Below are 20,469 nucleotides of genomic sequence, written 5' to 3'. Positions count from 1 at the left end.
AATCCAACCAATTTTTGCATTCCGATTCCAAAATCGTATCCCAGCATGGTGTAGAATTCCGCAAGGGTGCACTGAGAGTACATCGATTTTTAATCAGCTGCTAAATAAATTATTAGAAAACTTGAGCATGCCTGGAGAGTCTGTGTTAGTACAATACATTGATGATCTTTTGATTGTATCGAAAACAAAGGAAGCGTGTGTAGCTGACACCGTAGCATTGCTGAATCATTTGGCAGAAGAGGGACATAAAGTGTCTCCATCAAAATTGTAGTTTTGTCAAAATGAAGTACAATACCTAGGTCACAAGATTGCTAAAGGAATTAGACAAGTTACGATAGAAAGAATCAAAATGATACAGGGAATGCAGCCACCTAAAACTCAAAGACAGGTTAGAATGTTCTTGGGAATGGTAGGTTATTGTAGACAGTGGATTAGTGGATTTTCATTAATTGCAAAACCATTACAGAGACTGACAAAAGCAGACATCAGAGATCCTATTGTTCTGACCAAAACAGAGATGGAAGCATTTAAACAGCTGAAAACAAAACTGTGTGAAGCACCAGCTTTAGGAATGCCTGATTATGAGAAGGAATTTGAACTATACTGCAGTGAGCGAGAAGGATGTGCATTGTCAGTGTTGGCTCAGAGACATGGAAAATTGAGAAAACAAATTGCGTATTTCTCAGCTGTTTTAGACCCTGTTGCAAAAGCTTTGCCAGGTTGTCTGAAAGCAGTAGCAGCTACTAGTGTAAGTTTGGAGCAAAGTGAAGGAATGGTGATGGGATTTCCTGTGAGGGTGTATGTACCTCATTCTGTGGAGAATCTCCTCACTAGGGTCAAAACACAGTATATGACCAACAGTAGGATGACCCGATATGAGAAAACAATTTTAGGAGCTGAAAATATAACAAATACCAGGTGTGTAAACGTTAATCCTTCTACATTGTTACCAGACACCATTGAGGCCGAAGTGAAAGGTGAGATTGATCACAAATGTGTGGATGTTCTTGAATACTGCACAAAACCTAGACCATATATCAGAGATGTGATGTTTGTGGACGGATCATGCCTGAGAACGGAGAGTGGTATTCTAAGTGCTGCTTACGCCGTTTGTACTGTGGCAGAAGTGTTGGAAGCATCTTGTCTGTAAGGAATTCATTCTGCTCAAGTAGCAGAGTTGATTGCTTTGATACGAGTATGTGAATTAGGAAAAGAGGTGAAAGTAACTATAGTGACCGACAGTCAATATGGTTACGGAGTTGTTCATGATTATGGACAGCTCTGGTCCCAAAGAGGTTATTTGACCTCAGCAGGAACACCTATTCGGAATGCCGAATTTGTGAAAACACTAATAGATGTGATCCATTTACCTGAGAAGATAGCTGTTGTGAAATGTTCAGCCCATAAAAAGAGTGAGGATTACATTGCACGTGGAAACAATTATGTGGATGCAATTGCAAAGCATTGTGCAAAAAATCAAATTTCAATCAATAGAGAAAAGCTCAAAGAACATGTTCCGAGTCCTTTAATGCTAACTACTGTAGTCGAGACTTGGCAGGAAGTGAAACAGATACAGGAGGAGGCAGAAGCAGAAGAAAAGATATTTGGTTAAAAGCAGGATGCAGACAAAGAGAGGAAGATAAAATTTGGGTTTTTAAAGATGAAAGACCAGTAATGCCCGATAGCATGATCTCAGACATGGCCCGAATGTACCATGGTCAGGCCCACATTGGTAGAGATGCTATGATTCGTCTCTTTAGACAGACTTGGTATAATCCCAAGTTCAGAATGATTGCGCAAAGCCTGTGTCAAAGATGTTTGGTATGTCAGCAACTCAATCCAAACGGAAGAACTATTGTAAGTTTGGGAACCATAGGACGGGAGGATGGTCCATTTATTAGAGTTCAGATGGATTTTGTGGAGTTGCCCCCATGTAATAGGCTTAGGTATGTTCTTGTGGTAATCTGTTTGTTCTCCCCATGGGCGGAAGCTTTCCCCACTCAAAGAAACGATGGGTGTACTGTTGCTAAACTGTTTTTACGTGAGATAATACCACGTTTCGGGTTCCCGGTGACGATTGAGTCAGACCGAGGCCCTCATTTCCAAAATGAATTTGTGCAGATGATCTGTGAAGCTCTGGACATTCGCCAGAAGCTGCATTGTGCTTACAGACCTGAGGCTTCAGGAGTAGTGGAACAGGTGAATGGAACAATTAAAAACAGAAATACAAAAATGTGTCTGGCAACAGGACTTAAGTGGCCCGATGCCTTGCCGCTTGTCTTAATGACACTAAGAAGCATACCTGACAGGAAAACTGGACTAAGTCCACATGAGATTTTGATGGGCAGGGTGATGAGGCAGGCCTATGTACCCGTTGATAAGTTGTTGACAATTAATGATGACATGACATCATACTGGATTACTGCAAAAATCTGTCTGATGTGGTAACTTCTGTGCTCCACCAGGTGGGAACTGAGTCAAATTCCAAAGAGCAAAATCCAGCTCATGATTTAGTCCCTGGAGACTGGGTTCGAGTGAAAGTGCATCGCAGGAGAAATTGCTTGGTACCTCGGTGGCAAAAGCCACGTCAATTTATCTTGGTCAGTACTACTGCAGTTAAGTGTGCTGGATTGAAGAGGTGGGTTCATGCTAGCCACACCATTCGTGTGCCTGCACCTGAATACCCATACGACGGTGAAAGTACAACTGACTCTGATTCTGAAGCTGAACCAGAAAAAAACTCCAGATATGAAGATCGACAGGAACGTCAACATCTGGAAGTATCAGAACCCAGTGCTGCTTCTGAAGGTGAAGGTTGTGGAGATACCAGATTCAGAAGATAAATCTGAAGATCGAGAATTGGTAAAGACAGACACCAGTAAAGACGCAAAAGAAAGTGAAGACAAAGTTGTTGAAGAGGAGAAAACTGAAGAGCAATCTGGAAACTCTGAAAGCAGGAACGGAAATCCTGAGACTGGGGAAGAGGAAGTAACTCACGATAAGGATGAGATTCCAAGTACCAGTTATGAAGGTGTTCCTAACAGAGTGGCAGAAAAGAAAGCTGAATTAGATGAAGAGAAAATTATAATCAATGACACAGCTGAAGATACTGAGAGTGAAACTGATGCCAGTGCAGACGAAACTCCATTAAGAAAAAGCACAAGAAAAAGAGCTTGGCGAGTGGAGCATAACACAGTAGAACCAAAGACTAAGAAAGTCTGTAAAGGAGACAATTGGCCTAAAGAAACTGGCGGATTGAGATTTAAAATAGTGAACAAAACAAAAGAACCAGAAGAGCAAGTGAATGAGATCACTAGCCAGAAAGAAACACTGGGAAAGAAAATAGAGATTATTCAAAGGCCAAAAAGAGTAAGACGTCCAAACCAGAGGTATAAATCACCTGAGTGGACATACATCGTCCTACCACCAATTGTTGAGGTTAATAGTAGTCAAGAAAACCAGTACAACCAAAAGACGATTGGAAAAAGTGAGTAGAGAAGTCAACTTTGGAGAAAAGAGATAGGTGCTCAAAGTATATGATAATAAGTAAAGATTCTGAAGTCCTGTGAGACCGATATTGTAAATATAGAAGAGGTCAGAGTTGACATAAGGTCGAAGAAAACTTGTTAGAAAAACTTAACTATAGTACAATCTAGAATAGAATTGACACAAGGTCGAAGAACATTTGTTAGTGAATTAGGTGGTGTACAACTTGTAGGTGACATAAGGTCGAAGAAACTGTGTTAGAGAAATATGGCAATAAGTAACCATAAAACGAAATGTTCTATTTTTAGAAAATGGTGTAGATGTTGCTCAATATGGATGGGATTGTTGATACAATTATGGGTAATTTTAGCTATTGTTATTCCTTTCCAATACAATTTAACGAAATTGAAACCTAATGTGAGTTTAAATAAGCTAAGTGAGAAAGAAAAAGTTCATGAGACTCATGTGTATAAACAAGAGGTGCATCAAGATAGGTCAATTAGTGACTACACGAAAAATACATTTTCAAAGTTATTACTTGAGTATATTAAAGCTATGAATGTTGATGATTGTTATGTTTGTGTAAAATTGCCCGCATCAGTGTCAGAAGGGGTGACCTATCACCACCTTCCTCTCACATATGGAGTAACTTGTAGTGTAATAGCAAGCTTATTTTATCAGACTGGGAAATTGGAATATCATTACTCCAAAGTAGATGAGATATTTGCAAAATTGAAAATTGATGGTGCATTGAACAAAAGGAAACCTGCAAAAGAGATGGGAGAGTATTAGAATTAGATGAGTTGACACATGAATATGCTTTTAATAATAATTTGACATGTAAAATGAGAATTGAAGAGAAAGCTTTCCTGAATATGGTTGAGGAAAGAAGGGTTGCTAACAAACGAAGTGAAAAAGTCAAACATGCAAAATCCAAATATTGGACATTTGATGATGAGAATCTTGATGGCAAAAATGTGGATGTGGCTATAAATATAGATGCTGCAATGTTAGGGAAATTTTGTATTAGAAGAGACAATTCTAAGTATGATAATTATTTTGTGGGTACAAGGTAATGTAAAGACACCTATAGAATTATAGGGGGTTGGGGATTTAAAAAAGGAGATGATCCTGTTTTTCCTGGAATTTATTTTATTTGTGGGAATAGAGCTTACTATAGGTTACCAGACCATTGGTATGGGACCTGTTATGTGGGCTTGGTCTTTCCTAAAATTTTCCATGTAGATAGAGGTACTAATGCAAAGCATGAGCTAGGTAAAGTCTTAAGTAGAAAAAGAAGAGAGAGTGTGATGGAAATAATAGGTGATGTCTTCGGAGCATAGATACCAGCAGTGGGAATTTCGGTTAATGCAAATAGAATCAGAAAATTGTCCACAATAGTTGATTGATTGTCAACAGATACCGCAGGAGGATTCCTGATGGTTAATACTGAAATGGTTGCTATGAGAGCAATGGTAATGCAAAATCGACTTGCCCTTGATATAATTTTGAAAAACCAAAGGAAATGATGGACGGAGCGTTGACAATACAAGCACTCACCCCCAGTCAACTGATCTGGGTTTAATCCATCACCGTTCTTTAGCCCACTCTGCCACCCCAGTTCAGACATGGCCATATGCAAATCAGTCTGACCCTGTGCCTCATGGGAACAGTCCAGCCCGAACTGCCAAACCATGCCTTCCCTGGACCGGAAACTGGGTGGCTAAAGAATGGTGATGGATTAAACCCAGATCAGCTGACTGGTGGTGATTGTTTGATTTGCTCAAACGCTCCGTCCATCATCCCCTTTTGTATCGCTTTGTTCGCCCTAAGTTGGCAGGGTATGCTCAGAGGTGAGTCCCTTGCTCACTTGGCCACTGGACTCAAGATAGCCTGGCTGATGAGGATTATGAATCGGAAACCGGTCCCAGGATGCTTGTTTCCGGTTCAGGGAAGACATGGCTTGGCAGTTCGAGGTGGACTGTTCCCATGAGGCACAGGGTCAGACTGGTTTGCATATGGCCATGTCTGAACTGGGGTGGCTGAGTGGGCTAAAGAATGGTGATGGATTAAACCCAGATCAGTTGACTGGGGGTGAGGGTTTGATTTGCTCAAACGCTCCGTCCATAATCCCCTTTTGTATCGCTTGATATAATTTTAGCAAAAGAGGGAGGAGTCTGTGGAATTTTAAAAGTGCAACATTGTTGTACTTACATTCCAGATAAAAGTCAGAATCTTGAAAAGTACATTATAAATATAACAGATTTACATAAAGAAATTGAACCACTGGAGGTTGAAGGTGTCCTTGAAAAGTTAGGTAATAGTTTCTCAGCAATTAAGCATTGGTTCCAAGAAATAGGTAGTTCAATTATAGGTAAAATACTAATTCCAATACCGATTTTAGTGATAGTGATTTTCCGGATAAGATTATGTTGCATATATAAAGGGAGGAGAGATTTTAGAAAAGCGATAAAGAGAACAAATCAAGAACGAAAAGCAAGGGAAAGAGAAAAGAATTAAATAGAAATGGAAGAAATCAGAGAGAAGATTTTCAAAGATTCGAAGGAGAAAAATACTAGAGTGTAGATGGTACTAAACTGAAGAATTCGAAACATGTTCAGCTAAATTTTCCAAAATTTTGAGTGATGTTTGGTGATAAAATCACCAGATGAGGGAATTGATGGAGCAATGTGGCAAAACAACATTTTGTGTACCCCTTGTGAAATCAATGTTCCATAACATTAACATTTACTAATAGTGTGTTGTGGCGAATTAATCAACAATAGTATAAGATGCAAATACATCAACACGTGGGAATACTAATTTTTGCTTGCATGAAGCAATGTAATTAACTAATTTGTATTGTTATTGTAATGTAAACTAATGCACAGCTTAAATATGAATAAACGCAATATGAATGTGCTTATTGTACACGTTATTGTGCTGAAAAGTCATCGGATATGTAAGTATAAAATGCATTTATGTGGCTTACCTGCTAGGTAATAACTAATAGGGAAACATTAGTATGGTGGGAGGTAAACAGAAGGGCTTTAGTTCCATATTTAACATGAATTTGTTTTTGTTTCTATGATAGTTCCAAAAGTGGCCTCTGAGGCCTACAAAATCTGGTTACTATGGCTAACTGCCAGCAAGTGCTGGAATGCGCATGCATGTCCAAAGCCTGCCAGCGAGAGTGAGCTGCCTGTACTCGGATGGGAAGTTCAAGGCTGCTTTGCCCTGAAGTCAGGATGATTGCCAAAACATGGACGGGCAAGTGTTCTGAACGTGGGAATATAGTGCAACGTTGCGAGTCAAGGAAGTGACCAGGCCAAAGACTGTCCTAAACAATACCGCATTATGATTTTGCTGATTCCCCGTGAATATGATGTTGTAATGGTGAGGAGATGCTCACCCACCCCAAATTGTCCAATCAGAACCCGAATTGGTGATGTTAGATACTTTTTAGATAGATTAAGTTAGGGAATTAGTGTATAAAGAACCCTGATTTTGCTTAGAGGCAGTCACTTTCCCGATTTCCTCTCGAAGTGCTTTCAGATTGCAGATCGATTCCTGGATGTAAGATACTTTAAGTTATTTCTTGTTTCCTTGCAGGACTGAAAAGATAAGATGAGGGTGTTAGTTAGGGATGTTAGGAGAGAATGAATTTGGAACTATATATTCTTTGCCAAACTTTTAACTGATCTTTAAATAAATTTCTTTTTTCTGAGCTCTGAATAAAATGATCATTTTTGAAATAAAGTTTAAGATTTTACTGAATAAAGAATTAATTAAAGCCTAAATATCAGACATAATAACGTTTTGCTTTTATTAAAATTAGGAAAATGGAATATTAAAAGCTGGTCTTGTAATTTTTCCTACGCCTGATTTTCTTTCTAGCAGATCCATTGCCACTATGGTGGTGTGTCTGAATAAAATTCATGTTTGTTAAAACCATGGTAAATTGTATAGAACTATAGGTGTAAATAATAGCTGTTTAAATAGGTTAGACACTCTGCCAAATGTTACAGCATTACTCCTTTGCGTTTCACCAAAACCTTGAAACCGAGTTAAATGAAAAGTGTGCAGTGTTATGGGGCCCACTGACGAATGCATTTTTATTCTGAAGTTTCAGGGAAATAGTAAGTGTTGATTAGAAATGACTTTTTGGAGTTCCGCTGTAGCAGTTATATCTTGGTAGAAGAATAGTGGTTGCTAAGGAAATTAGCTAGGGTTATGTATAAAGTACTATATAGAATTTAATGTACGGAATTATGACTAACATCTGTTGAGTTCGTATTACGTTATATGTAGCCCTGACAGCTAGTGCCCCTGTCTGCAGGCAGAGGAAGTGTGGCAAGTAAAGTCGCACAGTGCATTGGTCTGTTTCAAAAAAGTAGTATTGCCTAATACTGCGGTGGTATTGTCGCATATCACTGTTTAGGGACATTAGGTGTGAAAGGATAAATGTATAGTGAGGACAGTCTGTAAAATCTTAGCCTTCAAGCACCGGGATCATTGCGTATCCTGATTAAAACTTACTGCTGGGAGAGTAATAGGACTCAACCCAAGCTTGATAGAAGGGTAAAGGAGTGGCGTCTACTTTACTAACGAAAGAGGAATTCTGAGGTGGGCTAGAGGTAAGCGCTGCCTACTGGTAATACAGAGTTTGTGTATATATGAATAGGGATTTCCGTATGAACGTGTGTAAATGAAATTGCAATATGCGTTCTGGTGAAACTCTGGGATTGTCTCTAAGGAGGTGAAAAAGATCTCTGTATGTGCTTTCCTGGAGAAACAAGTTTGTTATTGCCTGATAGAAGGGTAAGGTAGAGGGTAGTGCTACTTTATCGACGAGTCTAAAATTCTGTGGAGGTAAGCGTCGTCTACTCCAGTTACAGAATACTTGTGTGATTGAAAATTTCTATCACTTTATTAGCGAAAAAGGCAAATGGTATTGTTTTCTGTAAAGTTACTAACTGATTTTGTAAGATATCTTGTAAATGCGGCTTCTTGAAAAATCCTGTAAAGGAGGGGTTAGTCGGTGCTGCAGAAGCCGGAGCGCTGGTGACGTCAAAAGTGTCGCGCTGGGATTGGTCCTCTTGACCAAGACAGAGTAGGAGCTGATTGGTGCATCACAGAAAACAGCAAGAGTTATTGGTTGAGCACTACAGTGACGTATTTTGTTCTAATTGGTGCGTTAGTGCAAACTGCGCTGTGATAGGTTGGTGTTCCGGAACCGCAAACAGGGAAGTGCGCGATCTTTTGAAATACAGAGAATTACCAGAAAAATTTCTCATTACTATTATGACGAAGACAAGAAGAAACCTTTATGGTTTAAAAAGTTGAATAACATGTTTGTAAAAGACAAAGAGGTAGTTACGAGAGAGGGAAAAATACTTTCTTTGCCAAAAACATCTGCTTCTCATATGATGTCGAAATATGGTTACCATACGTGTGTTTGGTTGGAGAATTGGGTACAGTATACCAAGGACGACGGTGTGTTAGCTTTTCCAGAAGGAGGATCTTTTGATTTGGCAATTCTGAGAAATCTGAGAGACAGAATGATAAAGCTTGAACCGAGACCTAGACCAACTCAATTTGAAGAATTGGTCGAATGGGAAGATGAGATGCATGAACTGGAAAGCGAGAGGTTAAGCAGGCATATCAGACCAAAGATAGAGGTCGAGATTTATGGGGAGAAACACATGAGAGTATAATGCGTAGATGGAGAAATGGTAGCATGTGTTTTGGCATGTATCCAGTTAGACTAGTGGAAGAATATGAATGACGGAAATGTACAGAAAAGAAAAAGAATGTGGAGACAGGGAACCAAGGTTATGGTGAAAGTGAATCAGAGGATGCTGTATTGGAGGAAATATTAAATAGGAGACCGCCACCATATCAGCCAGGTTCTTTATTGGCTACCCCGAATGCTCCAATAGCAGATGAGAGAGTAAGTGAAACTCCGAGACAACCATCAAATTTCCGAGAATTCCCTGAATGAGTAGAAACTAGATATATTCCAAGTACACCGATTGGGGAGGCTAGAATTACAGGTACTCCTGTACAAATAAATGACTCACATAGAACTGTGCAAAGTACAGAAAAACAAAGTAATGTACAGCCAGATATTTCTGATTATGAACGTTCTGCACATGAATTGATCCAAAATCTTACGAAGAATATGGAAGCAGTAACTGTCCCAGTGACGATAGGACATTTAATACCAGTATTCGAAAATCAAAGAATAAAAGAGCCAAGTTTAACCATTCCATTGCAACAGAGTCTGCAGAAAGTAAAAGAGAATATTTATCCTGATATGTCAGAAATAAGGCGGAATATAAATGTGAATCCACCTGAATTGACTTTTAATCAGAGCTCATTGTGCAGATACCCGACTGGAGCAGAATCTGACTCTGCAACCCCAGAGAGAAGTGTAGATAACATAGATCTAACGCAAACACCTGTAGGACCATCAGATAAAGAATTGAGTGATTGGATTAAAACTTTAAAATTAAAAGAGCAGGAATCAAATGTACTGGATGTAGCAAAATTAAAAATAGACATGGAAGAATTAATCATTGGAACTATTGGAACAGACAGACTAAAAACATAAGAAGATGATGAGCTTATGTTTTTGTGTAAAAGCATAACATGGAAAGCCAAAATGGTGTATGATCAGTTGGAAGAATTAGCAAGTGAATATGGAATCAAATTTTCAAAAATAAAATCATTACAGAAAACATATCAAGTAGATTTTGCAGAAAGAGACATTGAGAACATGAATACTGCTGGGAGGTTAGCACAAACAAAAGATTTGATTGTGCTGTTGCGCAAATGGGGAGACGTAAGTAAATGGAGGGTTAAGTGGGCAAAGAAGAAAGAAGAGAACCGTGACAAATCCACATTAGCTTTTCCAATCAGAGAAAAGGAAACAGTGACAACTGAGTTTCCCATGAGAGAGATACCTGGAGGAGGATATGTGCATGTTCCTTGGAGCAGACAAGACATATTGTCATTCACAAATGATTTTCCTAGGTTGAGAGAGAAACCAGTGGAATGGTATCGACAGGTAGACAGATTTGTAAAAAGTGTCAAAAGTTTTCTGGATCGATTTGGATGGACTGTTTGACAGAGTGGTGCCGGCAGACCTATGGACAGAATGCAACGTTTCTGTAGATTGGCCAAGGGAAGAGTATCCCAGAGATAAAGTAACAGGAGCCCCATCACCAGATGTAATGCGAAAGTACCAACAAGTGATAGTATGGCTGAAAAATAAAATACCTCCTAAAGAAACCGATTGGGTGAAAATAGACAGGACCACACAAGAGCCAAAATAAACTGTACATTCATTTTATGAAAGATTGTTGTTAGTTTTCAAACAGTATAGTGGTTATGAGGATATAGATTTGTATATGGTTTGAGACCAGAAATTTCAGACATGATTAGACACAGCATGATGGGATGGCAATCGAGCTCAGTAGATAAAGTACTGCAACAGGCAAAATATTGCAGTGAAGAAATTGATGCAAAACAGAAAAAGCTGAACGAGAAAGCCATGTGGGCACAGGTGAAAGTAGCGGAACAGTAAGTGGCGCAAATGGAGAGTAACAATACAGGGAATCAAGGTCGTTTTAAAGCTAAACCTAAATTAGTAGGGAATATTGATGAATTGAAAAAGAAATTTCCATGTTTCAATTGCGGCAAGTTAGGGCATTGGAAGAAAGAGTGTAAATGTCCGCCTAGACTTAATAGAGAAAATGCATCATTGAATCCGCAGGTGCAGTTTGAGGTAAATCAACAGCAACCGCAACAACAGCAGATAGCAAATCAGCAAAGTCAGGTGCCACAACCGCCACTGCCATACAGTGTAAACCAGCAGAGCTACAGTGCAGAGACAGGATTCAGCGGAGGTGAACAGGTAAAAAGACCGCAAAGAGTGAATGCGTGTCCTCAGTATTGGTCACAAGAGGAGGATGGTAGTGAGGCGGATGAAAGTTTCTGACGGTGCCTGAGAGGGGAAGAAGAGTGTGTACTTGGAGCCACTCTTGAGGTAGATCAGTCAGGTCCATTTGTGAGCGGAAAGGTGAATGATGTAGAAATAACTTTCCTAGTGGACACTGGTGCTACCCGTTCTACTGTTAGATCAGTGGAAGTTCAAAATCTTCCTGTCTCGGGAGAGACCATTCAACTTGTAGGTGTAGCTAACAGACAGATAAAAACTCCCTTGACAAAACCAGTTGAAATAGAAATTGGATCTTTCAAAGATATGCCTTGATTTGTGGTGTGCGATAGTAGTCCTGTTAATTTATTAGGTAGGGATATATTGTGCAAGATGAACTGTGCCATATATTGTTCACCGGATGGCATTGAATTGCAAACTCCAGATGAAGACAGTTATTATAAATTAACAATGCTCATGATTGAGGCAGAGCAGGATAAGCTATTTCCTGTTTTTAATAAAGAAAATATTCCTGTTGAATTGAAAGAGGCAGTGAAAGAAGGAGTATGGTATTTCACTGGAAAAGATATAGGTTTGATGAAAGGTGTTGATCCAGTGAAGGTCACAGTAAAAGAAGGTGCGAGTTACCCAAATATACCTCAGTATAGGATGACTACAGAAGTAATTGAAGGAATAACTCCAGTGATTGACAAAATGATTGAGCAGGGAATACTGAGAGAAATAGAGAGCAGTCCTTGTAATTCACCAATTATGGGATTGAAAAAGCCTAATGGAACATTTAGAATTGTGCAGGACCTTAGAAAGGTTAATAAAATTGTTGTCCCATGTTGTCCGATTGTTCCGAATCCAGCAGTGAATCTGTACCAAATTCCTCATGATGCAGAATGGTACACTGTGATTGATCTGTGCAATGCGTTCTTTACTGTTCCATTGCATCCAGAAATCCAACCAATTTTTGCATTCCGATTCCAAAATCGTATCCTAGCATGGTGTAGAATTCCGCAAGGGTGCACTGAGAGTACATCGATTTTTAATCAGCTGCTAAATAAATTATTAGAAAACTTGAGCATGCCTGGAGAGTCTGTGTTAGTACAATACATTGATGATCTTTTGATTGTATCGAAAACAAAGGAAGCGTGTGTAGCTGACACCGTAGCATTGCTGAATCATTTGGCAGAAGAGGGACATAAAGTGTCTCCATCAAAATTGTAGTTTTGTCAAAATGAAGTACAATACCTAGGTCACAAGATTGCTAAAGGAATTAGACAAGTTACGATAGAAAGAATCAAAATGATACAGGGAATGCAGCCACCTAAAACTCAAAGACAGGTTAGAATGTTCTTGGGAATGGTAGGTTATTGTAGACAGTGGATTAGTGGATTTTCATTAATTGCAAAACCATTACAGAGACTGACGACAAAAGCAGACATCAGAGATCCTATTGTTCTGACCAAAACAGAGATGGAAGCATTTGAACAGCTGAAAACAAAACTGTGTGAAGCACCAGCTTTAGGAATGCCTGATTATGAGAAGGAATTTGAACTATACTGCAGTGAGCGAGAAGGATGTGCATTGTCAGTGTTGGCTCAGAGACATGGAAAATTGAGAAAACAAATTGCGTATTTCTCAGCTGTTTTAGACCCTGTTGCAAAAGCTTTGCCAGGTTGTCTGAAAGCAGTAGCAGCTACTAGTGTAAGTTTGGAGCAAAGTGAAGGAATGGTGATGGGATTTCCTGTGAGGGTGTATGTACCTCATTCTGTGGAGAATCTCCTCACTAGGGTCAAAACACAGTATATGACCAACAGTAGGATGACCCGATATGAGAAAATAATTTTAGGAGCTGAAAATATAACAAATACCAGGTGTGTAAACGTTAATCCTTCTACATTGTTACCAGACACCATTGAGGCCGAAGTGAAAGGTGAGATTGATCACAAATGTGTGGATGTTCTTGAATACTGCACAAAACCTAGACCATATATCAGAGATGTGATGTTTGTGGACGGATCATGCCTGAGAACGGAGAGTGGTATTCTAAGTGCTGCTTACGCCGTTTGTACTGTGGCAGAAGTGTTGGAAGCATCTTGTCTGTAAGGAATTCATTCTGCTCAAGTAGCAGAGTTGATTGCTTTGATACGAGTATGTGAATTAGGAAAAGAGGTGAAAGTAACTATAGTGACCGACAGTCAATATGGTTACGGAGTTGTTCATGATTACGGACAGCTCTGGTCCCAAAGAGGTTATTTGACCTCAGCAGGAACACCTATTCGGAATGCCGAATTTGTGAAAACACTAATAGATGTGATCCATTTACCTGAGAAGATAGCTGTTGTGAAATGTTCAGCCCATAAAAAGAGTGAGGATTACATTGCACGTGGAAACAATTATGTGGATGCAATTGCAAAGCATTGTGCAAAAAATCAAATTTCAATCAATCGAGAAAAGCTCAAAGAACATGTTCCGAGTCCTTTAATGCTAACTACTGTAGTCGAGACTTGGCAGGAAGTGAAACAGATACAGGAGGAGGCAGAAGCAGAAGAAAAGATATTTGGTTAAAAGCAGGATGCAGACAAAGAGAGGAAGATAAAATTTGGGTTTTTAAAGATGAAAGACCAGTAATGCCCGATAGCATGATCTCAGACATGGCCCGAATGTACCATGGTCAGGCCCACATTGGTAGAGATGCTATGATTCGTCTCTTTAGACAGACTTGGTATAATCCCAAGTTCAGAATGATTGCGCAAAGCCTGTGTCAAAGATGTTTGGTATGTCAGCAACTCAATCCAAACGGAAGAACTATTGTAAGTTTGGGAACCATAGGACGGGAGGATGGTCCATTTATTAGAGTTCAGATGGATTTTGTGGAGTTGCCCCCATGTAATAGGCTTAGGTATGTTCTTGTGGTAATCTGTTTGTTCTCCCCATGGGCGGAAGCTTTCCCCACTCAAAGAAACGATGGGTGTACTGTTGCTAAACTGTTTTTACGTGAGATAATACCACGTTTCGGGTTCCCGGTGACGATTGAGTCAGACCGAGGCCCTCATTTCCAAAATGAATTTGTGCAGATGATCTGTGAAGCTCTGGACATTCGCCAGAAGCTGCATTGTGCTTACAGACCTGAGGCTTCAGGAGTAGTGGAACAGGTGAATGGAACAATTAAAAACAGAAATACAAAAATGTGTCTGGCAACAGGACTTAAGTGGCCCGATGCCTTGCCGCTTGTCTTAATGACACTAAGAAGCATACCTGACAGGAAAACTGGACTAAGTCCACATGAGATTTTGATGGGCAGGGTGATGAGGCAGGCCTATGTACCCGTTGATAAGTTGTTGACAATTAATGATGACATGACATCATACTGGATTACTGCAAAAATCTGTCTGATGTGGTAACTTCTGTGCTCCACCAGGTGGGAACTGAGTCAAATTCCAAAGAGCAAAATCCAGCTCATGATTTAGTCCCTGGAGACTGGGTTCGAGTGAAAGTGCATCGCAGGAGAAATTGCTTGGTACCTCGGTGGCAAAAGCCACGTCAATTTATCTTGGTCAGTACTACTGCAGTTAAGTGTGCTGGATTGAAGAGGTGGGTTCATGCTAGCCACACCATTCGTGTGCCTGCACCTGAATACCCATACGACGGTGAAAGTACAACTGACTCTGATTCTGAAGCTGAACCAGAAAAAAACTCCAGATATGAAGATCGACAGGAACGTCAACATCTGGAAGTATCAGAACCCAGTGCTGCTTCTGAAGGTGAAGGTTGTGGAGATACCAGATTCAGAAGATAAATCTGAAGATCGAGAATTGGTAAAGACAGACACCAGTAAAGACGCAAAAGAAAGTGAAGACAAAGTTGTTGAAGAGGAGAAAACTGAAGAGCAATCTGGAAACTCTGAAAGCAGGAACGGAAATCCTGAGACTGGGGAAGAGGAAGTAACTCACGATAAGGATGAGATTCCAAGTACCAGTTATGAAGGTGTTCCTAACAGAGTGGCAGAAAAGAAAGCTGAATTAGATGAAGAGAAAATTATAATCAATGACACAGCTGAAGATACTGAGAGTGAAACTGATGCCAGTGCAGACGAAACTCCATTAAGAAAAAGCACAAGAAAAAGAGCTTGGCGAGTGGAGCATAACACAGTAGAACCAAAGACTAAGAAAGTCTGTAAAGGAGACAATTGGCCTAAAGAAACTGGCGGATTGAGATTTAAAATAGTGAACAAAACAAAAGAACCAGAAGAGCAAGTGAATGAGATCACTAGCCAGAAAGAAACACTGGGAAAGAAAATAGAGATTATTCAAAGGCCAAAAAGAGTAAGACGTCCAAACCAGAGGTATAAATCACCTGAGTGGACATACATCGTCCTACCACCAATTGTTGAGGTTAATAGTAGTCAAGAAAACCAGTACAACCAAAAGACGATTGGAAAAAGTGAGTAGAGAAGTCAACTTTGGAGAAAAGAGATAGGTGCTCAAAGTATATGATAATAAGTAAAGATTCTGAAGTCCTGTGAGACCGATATTGTAAATATAGAAGAGGTCAGAGTTGACATAAGGTCGAAGAAAACTTGTTAGAAAAACTTAACTATAGTACAATCTAGAATAGAATTGACACAAGGTCGAAGAAAATTTGTTAGTGAATTAGGTGGTGTACAACTTGTAGGTGACATAAGGTCGAAGAAACTGTGTTAGAGAAATATGGCAATAAGTAACCATAAAACGAAATGTTCTATTTTTAGAAAATGGTGTAGATGTTGCTCAATATGTATGGGATTGTTGATACAATTATGGGTAATTTTAGCTATTGTTATTCCTTTCCAATACAATTTAACGAAATTGAAACCTAATGTGAGTTTAAATAAGCTAAGTGAGAAAGAAAAAGTTCATGAGACTCATGTGTATAAACAAGAGGTGCATCAAGATAGGTCAATTAGTGACTACACGAAAAATACATTTTCAAAGTTATTACTTGAGTATATTAAAGCTATGAATGTTGATGATTGTTATGTTTGTATAAAATTGCCCGCATCAGTGTCAGAAGGGGTGACCTATCACCACCTTCCTCTCACATATGGAGTAACTTGTAGTGTAATAGCAAGCTTATTTTATCAGACTGGGAAATTGGAATATCATTACTCCAAAGTAGATGAGATATTTGCAAAATTGAAAATTGATGGTGCATTGAACAAAAGGAAACCTGCAAAAGAGATGGGAGAGTATTAGAATTAGATGAGTTGACACATGAATATGCTTTTAATAATAATTTGACATGTAAAATGAGAATTGAAGAGAAAGCTTTCCTGAATATGGTTGAGGAAAGAAGGGTTGCTAACAAACGAAGTGAAAAAGTCAAACATGCAAAATCCAAATATTGGACATTTGATGATGAGAATCTTGATGGCAAAAATGTGGATGTGGCTATAAATATAGATGCTCCAATGTTAGGGAAATTTTGTATTAGAAGAGACAATTCTAAGTATGATAATTATTTTGTGGGTACAAGGTAATGTAAAGACACCTATAGAATTATAGGGGGTTGGGGATTTAAAAAAGGAGATGATCCTGTTTTTCCTGGAATTTATTTTATTTGTGGGAATAGAGCTTACTATAGGTTACCAGACCATTGGTATGGGACCTGTTATGTGGGCTTGGTCTTTCCTAAAATTTTCCATGTAGATAGAGGTACTAATGCAAAGCATGAGCTAGGTAAAGTCTTAAGTAGAAAAAGAAGAGAGAGTGTGATGGAAATAATAGGTGATGTCTTCGGAGCATAGATACCAGCAGTGGGAATTTCGGTTAATGCAAATAGAATCAGAAAATTGTCCACAATAGTTGATTGATTGTCAACAGATACCGCAGGAGGATTCCTGATGGTTAATACTGAAATGTTTGCTATGAGAGCAATGGTAATGCAAAATCGACTTGCCCTTGATATAATTTTGAAAAACCAAAGGAAATGATGGACGGAGCGTTGACAATACAAGCACTCACCCCCAGTCAACTGATCTGGGTTTAATCCATCACCGTTCTTTAGCCCACTCTGCCACCCCAGTTCAGACATGGCCATATGCAAATCAGTCTGACCCTGTGCCTCATGGGAACAGTCCAGCCCGAACTGCCAAACCATGCCTTCCCTGGACCGGAAACTGAGTGGCTAAAGAATGGTGATGGATTAAACCCAGATCAGCTGACTGGTGGTGAGTGTTTGATTTGCTCAAACGCTCCGTCCATCATCCCCTTTTGTATCGCTTTGTTCGCCCTAAGTTGGCAGGGTATGCTCAGATGTGAGTCCCTTGCTCACTTGGCCACTGGACTCAAGATAGCCTGGCTGATGAGGATTATGAATCCGAAACCGGTCCCAGGATGCTTGTTTCCGGTTCAGGGAAGACATGGCTTGGCAGTTCGAGGTGGACTGTTCCCATGAGGCACAGGGTCAGACTGGTTTGCATATGGCCATGTCTGAACTGGGGTGGCTGAGTGGGCTAAAGAATGGTGATGGATTAAACCCAGATCAGTTGACTGGGGGTGAGGGTTTAATTTGCTCAAACGCTCCGTCCATGATCCCCTTTTGTATCGCTTGATATAATTTTAGCAAAAGAGGGAGGAGTCTGTGGAATTTTAAAAGTGCAACATTGTTGTACTTACATTCCAGATAAAAGTCAGAATCTTGAAAAGTACATTATAAATATAACAGATTTACATAAAGAAATTGAACCACTGGAGGTTGAAGGTGTCCTTGAAAAGTTAGGTAATAGTTTCTCAGCAATTAAGCATTGGTTCCAAGAAATAGGTAGTTCAATTATAGGTAAAATACTAATTCCAATACCGATTTTAGTGATAGTGATTTTCCGGATAAGATTATGTTGCATATATAAAGGGAGGAGAGATTTTAGAAAAGCGATAAAGAGAACAAATCAAGAACGAAAAGCAAGGGAAAGAGAAAAGAATTAAATAGAAATGGAAGAAATCAGAGAGAAGATTTTCAAAGATTCGAAGGAGAAAAATACTAGAGTGTAGATGGTACTAAACTGAAGAATTCGAAACATGTTCAGCTAAATTTTCCAAAATTTTGAGTGATGTTTGGTGATAAAATCACCAGATGAGGGAATTGATGGAGCAATGTGGCAAAACAACATTTTGTGTACCCCTTGTGAAATCAATGTTCCATAACATTAACATTTACTAATAGTGTGTTGTGGCGAATTAATCAACAATAGTATAAGATGCAAATACATCAACACGTGGGAATACTAATTTTTGCTTGCATGAAGCAATGTAATTAACTAATTTGTATTGTTATTGTAATGTAAACTAATGCACAGCTTAAATATGAATAAACGCAATATGAATGTGCTTATTGTACACGTTATTGTGCTGAAAAGTCATTGGATATGTAAGTATAAAATGCATTTATGTGGCTTACCTGCTAGGTAATAACTAATAGGGAAACATTAGTATGGTGGGAGGTAAACAGAAGGGCTTTAGTTCCATATTTAACATGAATTTGTTTTTGTTTCTATAATAGTTCCAAAAGTGGCCTCTGAGGCCTACAAAATCTGGTTACTATGGCTAACTGCCAGCAAGTGCTGGAATGCGCATGCATGTCCAAAGCCTGCCAGCGAGAGTGAGCTGCCTGTACTCGGATGGGAAGTTCAAGGCTGCTTTGCCCTGAAGTCAGGATGATTGCCAAAACATGGACGGGCAAGTGTTCTGAACGTGGGAATATAGTGCAACGTTGCGAGTCAAGGAAGTGACCAGGCCAAAGACTGTCCTAAACAATACCGCATTATGATTTTGCTGATTCCCCGTGAATATGATGTTGTAATGGTGAGGAGATGCTCACCCACCCCAAATTGTCCAATCAGAACCCGAATTGGTGATGTTAGATACTTTTTAGATAGATTAAGTTAGGGAATTAGTGTATAAAAAACCCTGATTTTGCTTAGAGGCAGTCGCTTTCCAGATTTCCTCTCGAAGTGCTTTCAGATTGCAGATCGATTCCTGGATGTAAGATACTTTAAGTTATTTCTTGTTTCCTTGCAGGACTGAAAAGATAAGATGAGGGTGTTAGTTAGGGATGTTAGGAGAGAATGAATTTGGAACTATATATTCTTTGCCAAACTTTTAACTGATCTTTAAATAAATTTCTTTTTTCTGAGCTCTGAATAAAATGATCATTTTTTAAATAAAGTTTAAGATTTTACTGAATAAAGAATTAATTAAAGCCTAAATATCAGACATAATAACGTTTTGCTTTTAATAAAGTTAGGAAAATGGAATATTAAAAGCTGGTCTTGTAATTTTTCCTACGCCTGATTTTCTTTCTAGCAGATCCATTGCCACTATGGTGGTGTGTCTGAATAAAATTCATGTTTGTTAAAACCATGGTAAATTGTATAAAACTATAGGTGTAAATAATAGCTGGTTAAATAGGTTAGACACTCCGCCAAATGTTACAGCATTACTCCTTTGCGTTTCACCAAAACTTTGAAACCGAGTTTAGTGAAAAGATTAATTGTGCAGTGTTATGGGGCCCACTGACGAATGAATGTGTGTTCTGAGGCTTCAGGGAAATGGTAAGTGTTGACTGGAAATGATTTTTGCAGTTCCACTGTAGCAAGGGCACCTAAGTAATCCAGACTGAGAAGCAGTATGAAAAAAGGGATTAATAGAAGAGTGTGCACTGTACAACACACATCCAAAGTGTGGTTGGTTTTCAATCTGTTCAGACACAGGATTAGGTACCACATCCTATCTGCATGACATCTCATATGGACCAAGGTATTCTCTTCCCTTAGTGTTACATTCGAAACAATGTTTGTAATTGTCTTTAATTTACACATTCAAGAACTAAAAAGAAAAAGACATTGGGCCTCATTTAGGGTGTGCAATGAAAGCACAGACAACAAAAACTGGTTGATGTGGAGAAGTGTGGCTCACTGGTTAGAGGAGGCAGACCTGGAAGCAGAGGTCAGCCCGGGACCAGGGTTCAATTCCCGGCTCAGCGGGGTCTTGAGTCCT

The 20,469-nt window shown here is 39.3% G+C and overlaps 1 pseudogene; it reads left to right on the top strand.

Annotated features, from left to right (window-relative positions):
- Nucleotides 1–19,510, top strand: part of LOC144773782 (uncharacterized) — a 63,379-nt pseudogene extending 43,869 nt beyond the window's left edge.
- Nucleotides 19,511–20,469: the final 959 nt, after the last annotated feature.

The sequence above is a fragment of the Lissotriton helveticus genome, chromosome 8, assembly GCF_964261635.1.
Source record: "Lissotriton helveticus chromosome 8, aLisHel1.1, whole genome shotgun sequence".
In the NCBI taxonomy this organism is placed as follows: Eukaryota; Metazoa; Chordata; class Amphibia; order Caudata; family Salamandridae; genus Lissotriton; species Lissotriton helveticus.
Note: the sequence above shows the minus strand (reverse complement) of the source record. Positions and strands in the feature narration are given on the sequence as shown.